Below are 12,023 nucleotides of genomic sequence, written 5' to 3'. Positions count from 1 at the left end.
CCGCTCGTGGAAGTCGTACTTGCGGGCTGTATAGACACACCAACCGCGTTCGGGCTCAGAGCCCGAAAGTTCCGGGCGTAGAACCCGGTGCAGTCGAGGCTACAGCTCCAACATCCGGGACTTTCGGTCTCAGAGCCTGGAACGGAATTGTGTCTACAGAGATCGTAACGTTTTTTTCAGTGTAGCTGTAAAACTGAAAATTAGCATTAATTTTAGTTATAAAAAAAATCCGTACTAATATTCACTTCCATGAAAAAAGTTAGGGGATACCGAGAATAATAAGGCGAATACAGAGTGTCTAGTCTTTATAGTTTTGAAAAATCCTGATATTTTCCTAATTGTCCCTGATATTTTTAAAAAAATTCCAGATTTTTTCATTTCGAAAATTCCTGATATTTTCCTGATTTTTCTCGAATCCTGGCACGGTAGGCAAATAGCAGTTAGACTGTCTCCGCTGACGAGATTTGCGTAAGAAAAATTCCTGATAAAACGTCCGATTCTCCGAATTTCCTGATATTTTCCTGATCGGCCAAAATTCCTGATATTATCCGGTTTTTCCTGATGCTAGACACCCTGGAATATCACTCTTGCGCGTTTGATACACTCGTGGTCGTGGATTAATCTGAATTTAAAATAAATAAATTTACACGTCTCCCATGATTCCACAACAAGCTGGGAATCAAAATTAATCCTGAGATGAAAAAATATTAGGAAATACTCAGAACACTAATTTTAGGATTGTCGTGACGAAATCAGTGTCTTCTAAGATTATGATGAACGCGACGAAAAACAATTAGTTGACATGGATCATTACAGTCGCATCGTAATATTCAAATTCATTTTGTGGGCATGGCTCAAAAATTATAATGGCATTCGATCTGTAAAAAATTAAAAATGACGGGAAAATATGATTTTCAACGTTTCTCGCCAACGAACTGTTGTTCAACGTTAACTAGCGTACTTTTGGTAAAGTTTTAAACAGTCATTAATTATTGGATCAATTTGCGAACTTCAATAATACTAGTAATACGCTTATGACAACGACGTTGAACATGAAAAAGCATTAAGTGAAATCTTCCTTTGAAAAACATTGAGAAATATCTTGAAACTGTTTCTTCTTCTTATGTATATAAGAGTTGATTCTCTTCCAGTAGAGAATTATTGAAAAATCGGGAGAGTTGTTTTGGTAAAATTGGAGCCGAGATAGCATGCAGTCGTGTTTACAGAAAATATAGACCGATTGCTTATAAAAATTGGTCCTAGAAAATCTGAATCCACTTTTACTTACCACTTGGTAGTGCTTGCCCTTAAGTGGTTTGTGCACGTCAGTTAAGTGAGTCTTAACTCATTTTGCGTACTGGAATGTTTCTGATTTTCATGAAGCAGTAAAAAATGCATATTTCGAGCGATAACTTAAATCAACGATAACTAAAGGGCAATCTGCATGAGGGATTTGATCCTCAAAATTCAGGCTTTATAGTGGAAAATTACTCGTTTAGAAATGTCGAATAAAATGAGGCTAAAAAACAAGGAAAGCACACTTAAATTAGGAATAAAATCGCTAATATTTAAATTAACTAAAAACTTTATTTGCTTATTAATTGAATAACTTTGTCCCGATTTCCTTAATTAACATTACTTTTGTTCGATGTCCGTTGATCAGAACTGAGGCACTGTCACCAAAAGGAAGAAATTGAGAGGAAAAAAGAAGCCCAAAACACGTCTAAACAAACAATTAGTCACACTAATATGCCAAACTTCTCTGAATTGATATTTTGAGATTTAGAATTATCTGCGAGTATTCATAACTTACCATTCCCCATCATACTTCTATCAGAAGTGCGCCTAATTGCTAATTATATCCTCAACCGCATTAAGTGGAAAATTGAGGAGGCTTACTAAAAATAGCGATAACCATTAAAAGAAATTACGCAACGCCAACGAGCTCTTACGCTATTTTTCCTGGTGCTTGAAGCTCACGATCAAAGATATAACAAGAGCCGCAATTTTTGCTACGGGCGAGTTACATACCCGCTACTTTTACGAGTCGTCTCTCATTGGCTGATCCGTCTGGTGCCCACTATCTGAGGCCCCTATGGGAAAAACGTGGGGTTCATTTTTCATCAGTTATATCTCAAACGCAAGGAACAAATACGTTGGAGATTTCAGAAATTGTTTCTCCAAATTTACCTAAATAGGTTGGAGGGTAATACATAACACTTTTTTCTCAAACACACCGAACAATTTGACCTGGAATTTGGTTATTCGACTTGAAATGGACCGCGTTTAGCAGAAAGGAACCAAGTTCATCAATTATTGCCACATTTAACTGGGCAATTTATCCTTTCGCGAAAGAACGTTTCCGCAGATCCCTTTAGAATTTTAAGGATTTTTTTTTTTTTTTTTGCAATATGCAGAAAATTCACTTAAAATTGCAAAAACCCGCAGAACAGTTTTCATGTAAAAATTTGAATTAACTAATTAAAGGCGATGACCGATGTAGCTGGGTTCATTTCTGCTCGCTCAGCGCGGTCCAAATATGACTTATGGTGTCATGTATTACCATCAATCTCTTCACAAAAATCTGGAGATAGCATCTGAATCTCCGACGTATCAATTTCTAATTGTTCTTGAGATAATTTCGATGAAAAATGAACCCCGTGTTATTTTCCATGAGGGTCACAGAAATTTAGCACGAGGCTGAATGGCCAATCAAAGGCGACTCGTAGACTGTCGTGCTAAGGAAGAACGCCGTATGAACATTCGAGAGTTGCCAAATTTCCCCAGATAAATCATGTATTCTTGACGAAATTTTTGTATATTTTTCCTTAAATTTTTCAGATATTTAAGAATAAATTGCGAACAAAAAAGTCTGATAAATCAGAAGAAAAATATTTAAAATTTCCCCCATAGATTCGCATTTTATCAGAGGAAATTTGGCAACGCATGGAGGTTCATAGGGCGTTTTTCCTTACCAAGGTAGTATAAGTAGGGGATGCCACTCGTCCCGTATTTCAAATAGCGGCCCTTGTTTTCTCTTTGATCACGATATGCAGAAAATGTTGAAATCGAAAAAGGCAAAACCGAAAAGCAGGGAATTAGGCTGGAACTGCGGTCGAAATATTTTAATCAATAGCTCAAAAATGCGGGTGGGAATTGGAAATTTCGTGTTGCGTGCTCGGTTAGGATCGGTGGACGGAATGGGCGAAATAACTAAAGTGTCATCGATTCCGCTCGCCGGTGGTCATAGTTGATTTTCGAGAATACTTCAGTTTTCATGCCGAATTCTCTACTTCAAAACCGACCGCCCGAGCGCGACCCGTCATTGCTGGCCAGAGATTATTAATTAGAAGTTCTTGGTAAAAGGGCCAAACCGCATCCCAACGTTGCCAAATTAACTCAAATAATGTGTCGTATTACAACAGTAGAACCGTCGCGGCGCCTTGGCTGATTTTGGCGGATGATCAGCAAAAAGATCAGTCAAGATCATTCACTGGAAAAAAAGTCGCTTGGATCTGGAGTCCAGACTCTTAATAAAATTGACAAGAAAAAATATTCTTATCCCAATCGGATTTTTCCTTGAATCGAAGAGCAAAGCCTCTTGATTTAAGAGGATTTCCTTCTGATTCAAGCATAACTCCGATTGAATCAAAAGTACTTTTTTTTGTCAAATGTTTTTAAGAGTCTGGACTCTAGATCCATGCGACTTTTTTTTCCAGTGTTGGATGTGTTTTGATGTCGTTTAGTCCAATTTTAAAGATGATGATTCTTACGATTAGTTCGAAAAATCGCCTGCATGCCGATGCTGCAAAAAAAATCAATAAAAAAAAATAAAAAAAAAAAAAAAAATAAAAATAAAAAATCAATAAAATCAATATTTTATGCCTAAACTCGACTTGACATTTACGTTGTTCAGCAATCTGTATGAAAAGGCACTTAAAAACACATGTAGAAATGAAATATTCTTGTTTATTGTGTGGCAAGGTGTGCACACGTGATAAAACACTGGCCCTCTCCGTGATGCGGAGGAAAATATTCGCATCTAAATTCACCGACCCATCTCTCTCCGTACCATAAAAGATTTCTGCAACAACACAGTACACTTATACAGGGTTATTCAAAAGTCTCGCACCACTGGCCATAACTTTAGTTCTAATTATGATATCGACTTGCGGTTTAAGACGTTTTTTCTCATATCGAGGGGGAAACTTTTTAGGTACTTCCCTGTTTTTGATCCCCTCGGGGGAAGGGGGTGGGGAGCAACTAAAAAATTTCAAATGGCCACCCCCCTTATGGCCAGTGGTGCGTGACTTTTGAATAACCCTGTATACTATGTTTTATACTATCTAAAGCGGTAAAATCAGGACAATCTGCCGGTGATTGACCAATAACCAAACGGATCAACCGTTAGCGCGATACATTCTTGCCGATTCTCGATGAAAGAAACTGAAAAAGCAAAACTGAAAGGATTAGGGATATTTATCCCGCGTCTTCAAAGAGTCAAAAACAAGGATTAACTCTCGCTGCTTAATAAATTAAAACTTTCCAATTACCATCGGTTACGACTTTTCGAACTTTTGAATTTAATCGTCCTTCGCCGTGATCCAATGTTCGACATTATCTTTGCCCGTTCATTTCTTCGCTTTCGTTTTAATTAAGTTAATCGATGGAGTGAGATAAAACTCTGGAGGTGGCTATTGAAAAAAAATTAAGGAAGAGGTTACTTCAAAAGTGTTCTCGTCAGAGGGAAAGGCGTCCCACGGATCCTTCGTAAACCATGAGGTAAGATTCAATATTCTCAGCATGATTGTTGGGGGTTCCGTCTTGGACCCCTGACAAATAGTTGCAGATTTAATCTGTCATCGTGAATGGCTGTTTAACCTGGGTGACCATCACTCACGCTGTTCCCGTCGCCTCGGTATAACTTCCGATAGCCCCCGCCGACATGACTAGCATCGGGAGAGATTTATTAAAACTTTAGCCATTTAACACCCACATCATTATTCATCCTCAGGACTTCCCCCAACGAAATAAAAAACAATTTCGCACCTTGAAAAATCCGATTCAAGCTGCGTGGTTCGTTACCATTTTCCTATTTTTATATGAAATACGGTAAAACGCGACATTAATATTTTACCGTGGTAGCGAAGAGAGCAGTAAGTGCGAAAATGAAGTTTTGAGAAAATGGCCCTAGAAGCTTCTAAGTGGAACATTTAATTGAAAGAAGCGCCCGTTCTTTGTCAAACCGCAACCAATCATTCGATAGACTCTTAGAAATCATTTGGTGGATTAAAACTCGACCGATTTCATTTTGAAGTACATGAAAATGTAAAATTCAGTTTAATATTATGTTAGTATTTGGCAAGACAGCAGTGCGTGCTATCTTCTGCATGCTTTTGTGGTAGCGTATTCGACACACAACTAACACATTTTCAGGTTAGAAATCGGCAGATGAGGGCGGCATTCCTCTTGAAAGCACTGTTTTTATTGGCTCTCGTGCAGCTACGGCTGTCTTGAAAAAAAATATGTCATTTTTTGTGCACTTACGGCTTTTTCATACGTCTCGTTTTCATTAAATTAGGATGAATTTTACTGTTTTAGTTGTCTCGGTAATCTTAATATATAAATTGAAAAATAGAATGAAGTTGTGAATTAACCTCTGTACTAATTGCGAGGGGCGTTGGTTCATTTGAAAGGTGTTGTACTCAATGCTTCGGGAAAATTATAAATTATTTTCTGGGGTTCGTCCCCGATTTTTAAATCCCTAAAAACTCATAAATTGGATGAGGGGAAGTAGGGGTTTTTTCTTTTTTGTTTTTCGGAAAAGATTTGTTGCTACGCATCTTACTTTACTATTTGATGTCTTTTTATCAGCTGTTTTCATTCAACAATCATCATTAAATGAGGTTATCTCCAACACTCAACTGCCATCAACTTACATTTTTCTTTTCCCGCGTTATTTATTTTCCAATTTTACCCCAGATCGTGATTGGCTCCATCTTTTTCCTATTTCCAATTTTTCCTCATCAAGTCAATAACCTCCAATTTTTCTTTCTCATTATTTCCAATCAGAACGTTCCACGCTGTTGGTTATTTCCTTTTCAATGTGTATTAATATGTTTAATTGTTTCACGCTATAGTTATTTTCTTTTCAATGTGTATTAATATGTTTATTACTAATTTCCATTTTCTTTTCAGACTTTTTCTTCTGATTTATTTTTTTTAAAATTAGTAAATGAACTTCGTCAGTTATGATTTTTTTAAAAGAATAATAATTTTTAAACGTCTAATTTTAATTTTAAATTTAACAGTTGTTATGAGTGAAATTTTCAATAACCGAAGCGGTCGTCCTCCAAAACATGGTCGCGTTTTCCAGAATTCTTCGCATCTTTGTTTGGTGAAGCAAGAACTTAACTCTATCATTAGTAAAGAAAATCAAAGTTTCATTTCTTCATTTCGGAAGTATAAAATTGATGATCAGAACTTTGATGAAAATTTTGTTACCCAATTATCAGTCGGTTCAATGAATATAATGAGTCATCATTGTGATGCTCGCCATTTTCGGGGTGAAATGTCCAATGGTCATTTTAATAACTGCTGCCAAAACGGCTTAAAAAAGGACATGCGAAAGGGAAAGGTGTACATGAAAAATAAGGGGCTGCTAGGCAGCCCCATAAAAGCCCCTAGTTTCATCTAAAAGAGTTTAGACGAATTTTGAAGAAAACTCGATTTCGAGAATTTAGCACTTACGGCTCTCTTCGCTATCACGGCAGTATTGGACTATATTTTGCAATAAGGAACTTCACTATCTAGCCCATCCGTAAAACATTCATGTGCATGGGGAAGCTAATGGTGCATACGATGTTCCTAAACTGATTCAGATTTTGCTGTCATAAATAGCAAAATCCAGTCTAATTTCGAATTACATCTCCGTAAGTGCGATAATCGTGGAAGTAGTAGTAATCAGAAATTTTTTTTTTTTTTTTTTTTTCAAACATAAGTTAAAACTTTTTTATTTTTTTTTACAAGCGTTAAATAGCCCCTATTGGTTAATCCCACGCTAACTGGAAAATAATCTGGACCCGTTTATCAACTTTTCACCTGAATCTAAGGAAAACCTCATTGACAGCATTGGGCGAAGCATTGCGAGTTCGCGCATCACGTTAAAGCGCCTTCAATTTTGCGGACGCAACACGGGCATCCATCAAGCACGAATAGTTGTATCTCTGCGCCGTCGCGTCGTTAACGCGCATCCTTTCCCTTCCTCTGTTTCCATGATGTGTTGGCTCCGTTTGTTTACGTGAAGTGGTGATTTAAAGGCTGAGTGGGCGACACAGTCAAGGACAGAAAAAACGCAATCCGACCTCGTTTTTGAACTTAACTCCCTAATCCAAGCGACGTTGGCAGTATACAGCGAAGCATTGCGAGTTCACACCTAGCGCATTCGATTTTTTACATCCATCAAACACGAAAAGTTTCATCTGTTGCGGTCATGTACGCACGATGAACAAATCCCAAATATTCCAAATAACTCGAGCTCAAATTTTTTACTGTAATTGAGATTAATGAAATTGTTTGGCCCTTTTTTTCTGCAAAAAATAGTGTGCACCCACCGCTATTGAACCACCTTATTACATGCAGTTTGGGGCACCTTTTTGGTGCTTTACACTCAGGTCTCACTAAATTAAACGCAAAATTGAATATCGACGGTGAAACTACCGGACCAGGTATTTCGGTTTGCGACGTTGCAGACTTCCTGTCAGAATTCATTAACTGTTACATGAAAACCGCTACCGTCTTTAACTGAAAATTTACGAGATTTGTCTTCGCGCTGCAAGGCAAACTCTGTGAAACTATGAGGAATTATATTGATTCGTTCTCCTTGCAAGATTAATTAAAAGATAAATTGAAAGCGTAGATTGTTAAACACCACGAACAAAATAAGTGGTGTGATAGTTATGCCGTCCATAGGAGGTAAGCGGTTTTTACCTTCATTTTCCGCCCAAAATATTGTGGATCCAGCATTGTTTTACCACCTTCTTTTTTAAGGATTTTTTCAATATCTTTCATATTTTCCTTACTTTTATGAAATATTTATGATAAAATTCCAAGTTTTATTTTCCGAGAGAAATTGAACCGCGCTGGGGGCAAAAATGACATTTCTCGGATGCGGTGTCTTAGAATCTTTGCTGACGTCTCATCCCTTAAAAATTAAAGTAAACGCATAAAATTTGTTACAACTTTTACTGAATTTTCTTTATGAATTTTAAATTGCTTAAAACTAAAGATTTCAGAAAATTTACCCGATAGTTTCCTTTCTAAAATATGTATTATTATTGGAAATTCTGAAACACCTCCACCAAGAAACGCCTTTTCGGCACCGAAAGCGTCAATTCGTAGTTTCCCGGACTAAGAAATGTAACACTATCCTAAAGTTGCCAAATCGACTAAGCCAAAATCAATTTTTTACAAGAACGAAGCTGCGGAATTTTCGTCCAAACGTTGATTATTTAAGCGTGAAATCAGAGGAAAAATCAGTGAAACTATCAGTTGAAAATCAGGGTGTCTACGAAAACACGCGAGCCAAAAATCAATACTTTTACAGCACTTATTCAGTACATTTCCAAAAATTCAGTACCTCCTCAATTGAAAACTTCAGTGCTTTTACAGTACCTCCAATACGAAAAATTTCACAAATTTGAATTTCTCGCTCAAATCGAGACAAAAATTGCCAAATAATGAAAAAAATTCCAGACCTTTTGCAGAATTTCCGCACTTTTTCAGTACTTCCGAGCCCCCTAAGAAATCAGTACTATTTCCGGACTTGTAGACACCCTGAAAATGCCCAAGATTCTCCTCATAAAAATGAAATTTGGTAACAGTGAAATGTTACGTTCTTTTACGTAGAAAAGGACGAATTGTAATGCAGCATCCACCCCAAATTCATCCGGCGACGAGTGTACCTGTGCTCCCCCCCCCCCCCCCCCGATCAACGGAAATCTTCAGAGAGGGAACTTCCGGGTGAAATTTCCGAGGGAAAGTGACAGAGGGGTCGCGTTCCGGGACGGGGGTGGGGGCTTGGGGGGTGTGGGTGGGGGGTTGGAGGGCGGGTCAGGGGTGGATGCCGGGAACTAAGAAACGTAACTCTATCCTAAGGGTGCCAAACCGACTCAGCCAAAATCAATTTTTTACAAGAACGAAGCTGCGGAATTTTCGTCCAAACGTTGATTATTTAAGCGTGAAATCAGAGGAAAAATCAGTGAAACTATCAGTTGAAAATCAGGGTGTCTACGAAAACACGCGAGCCAAAAATCAATACTTCAGTGCTTTTACAGTACCTCCAATACGAAAAATTTCACAAATTTGAATTTCTCGCTCAAATCGAGACAAAAATTGCCAAATAATGAAAAAAATTCCAGACCTTTTGCAGAATTTCCGCACTTTTTCAGTACTTCCGAGCCCCCCTAAGAAATCAGTACTATTTCCGGACTTGTAGACACCCTGAAAATGCCCAAGATTCTCCTCATAAAAATGAAATTTGGTAACAGTGAAATGTTACGTTCTTTTACGTAGAAAAGGACGAATTGTAATGCAGCATCCACCCCAAATTCATCCGGCGACGAGTGTACCTGTGCTCCCCCCCCCCCCCCCCCCCGATCAACGGAAATCTTCAGAGAGGGAACTTCCGGGTGAAATTTCCGAGGGAAAGTGACAGAGGGGTCGCGTTCCGGGACGGGGGTGGGGGCTTGGGGGGTGTGGGTGGGGGGTTGGAGGGCGGGTCAGGGGTGGATGAAGGATCTTCGGGGTCGGCGGGATTGTCAGCCGGTGAGTTACGGGCGCCGAGGAGAGCGGGCTCAGGAACTGGAACATGACTCAGAGATTGCTGGGTGTCAGAGGGAGCGCCCGCCGCCACCGCCGGTCACTCCGCGGGGGTCAAGTGGGGGGTGAATGGGCGGGAGACGAGGGGGAGGGGTAGAAGAGGGATGAGATCCGCCAGCGCCAGGTGCGAGGTACGTTCTGCCTTCCTGAGGAAAAACGCCGTATGGACATCCTAGAGTCCCTTTATACTAAGAGTCAAGACAGTGCGAATCCATTTCTGATTGGTCAACCGGATTTTAGGCCTTCACAGTGTCACAAACGGGAATAAAGATTACATTTTCACCAATTGCAAAGATTATAATCTGGAATGGACCGAGGATTTTCGGGTTCGACAAGGAACAAACGGAATGAGAGAAGGAACGGAGAAAGGAATTTAAGAATGAGCCGATCAAAGATTACGAAAAACGTTCAATTTGTGTAATCTTTATTCCCGTTTGTGACTCCATGAGGGGTGTTGTCTTGACTCAGTATAAAGGGACTCTAGGACATCCTAAGGATGCCATATTTCATTCCATCAGGATGTCTACTAAAACAGGCGGGCCAAAAATCAGTACCAAAAAACGCATTTTTGGCACCGAAAGCGTCAATTCGTAGTTTTCCGGACTAAGAAACGTAACTCTATCCTAAGGGTGCCAAACCGACTCAGCCAAAATCAATTTTTGACAAGAATGAAGCTGCGCAATTTTCGACCATGAGTTGATTTAAGCGTGAAATCAGAGTAAAAATCAGTGAAACTATCAGTTGAAAATCAGAGCGTCTACTAAAACAAGCGGGCCAAAAATCAGTACTTTTACAGTACTTTTTCAGTACGTTCCCAAAAAATTCAGTACCTCCCCAATAGAAAAATTCAATATTTTTTCAGTGCCACCATTATATGAAGTTCGAAAAATTTCAAAAACTTGAAATTCTCGCTCAGATTGAGACAAAAATGACCACAAAATGAAAAAAATTCCGGACCTGTAGCGGAATTTCCGCACTTTTTCAGTACTTCCGGACCCCCCTTAAAAATCGGTACTATTTCCGGAAATTCCGGACTTGTAGACACATTGCCTATTGGGACCCCTAATTCACAGGTGATTTAGATCTGCTTACAAATAAAAAATTTTGAAAAATTTGAAGAAAAATACCCACAAATATTCATTGAAATTCATAGTTAAATGGAGGAAAGGTAACGTCTAAAGGCTCACATAGCGTTTTTCTTCTTTAACAGTAGCGTTGCCAAAGAGCTGATAATTTGAAATGATAGACAAAAATATAGACAAAGAAGACGAACTGAGAATGAAGCAATCCTATTGGTGGAAAAACTTTGTTTCTTTTTTGTTAAATTCGTGTGAATTCAACCGAATGAACATCAGTCTTTTTGAGTTAAAAAATAGTTGTTTCGTTACTGCTGAATTTAGAAGGAAAAAACAATAACAGAACAATGTTTCTGTAACTCAAAAGAACCAAATTTTTTCGACAAGAGACGACGTTTTAAGTCAAAATAACACCTCAAGAAAAAGTATTCAGAGTATGGTTTTGACTATCAGAGGCCGCGGCGCCGACTAGGTCACTTACATGGAAAAGCTTTCTCGATGGAGGAAAATCATATTTTGATTCCAAAGAAAACCTCTCTCAAGCTTGATAGTTCTGTTCTGAAACAGAATGTATTGATTCATTCCATTTTCGACGAACTTCTCTTGGGCGTCGAAAAAACGATCGTCGAAGAGGCCCATGATTATGTGCGACCATGGTAACTTTCGATGATGTTACTGAAATCGTCATCCCCCGGACAAAGAAACGTAACTCTTTTCCAAGGTTGCCTAATATTGCCGTGATAAAGAAGAACAACTGTATGAACCTTCAGGCGTTGCCAGATTTCCTTTCATAAAACGCAAATTTTCTGGTAAAGTTATGTATATTTTCCTCCCAATTTTTCAGATGATTTTGTTTCCAATTTCACCTAAAAATTCAGAAAATTTAAAGGAAAAATGCTTGAATCAGTGAGAACGGAAACACACCAACTCGGTACCTCGAAAATGCTCTCTTTTCACAAAGGACAGACAATTTTCATAAAGGTCATTGAAGATACCGTATCTGTACCAACTTGAACATTTAAAGTTTCCTTAAATACTCGCTTTTAGACACCAAAAATCTATTTCGTA

General features: G+C 38.6%; 1 protein-coding gene across 3 annotated transcripts in view; it reads left to right on the top strand.

Moving 5' to 3' along the window:
• The window catches only part of LOC109030397 (alkaline phosphatase), a 324,326-nt gene that overhangs the window by 483 nt on the left and 311,820 nt on the right, over window positions 1-12,023 (top strand). Inside the window, exon 2 of one of the 3 annotated variants that reach the window (XM_072304351.1) lies at window positions 4,353-4,782. The exons of the other annotated variants lie outside the window; for them this stretch is intronic. The gene's annotated coding sequence lies outside the window, so the exon portion shown is untranslated. The remainder of the gene's footprint in view (window positions 1-4,352; window positions 4,783-12,023) is intronic. 3 annotated transcript variants of the gene reach the window in all.

The sequence above is a fragment of the Bemisia tabaci genome, chromosome 9 (assembly GCF_918797505.1).
Source record: "Bemisia tabaci chromosome 9, PGI_BMITA_v3".
NCBI classification, from domain to species: Eukaryota; Metazoa; Arthropoda; class Insecta; order Hemiptera; family Aleyrodidae; genus Bemisia; species Bemisia tabaci.
Note: the sequence above shows the minus strand (reverse complement) of the source record. Positions and strands in the feature narration are given on the sequence as shown.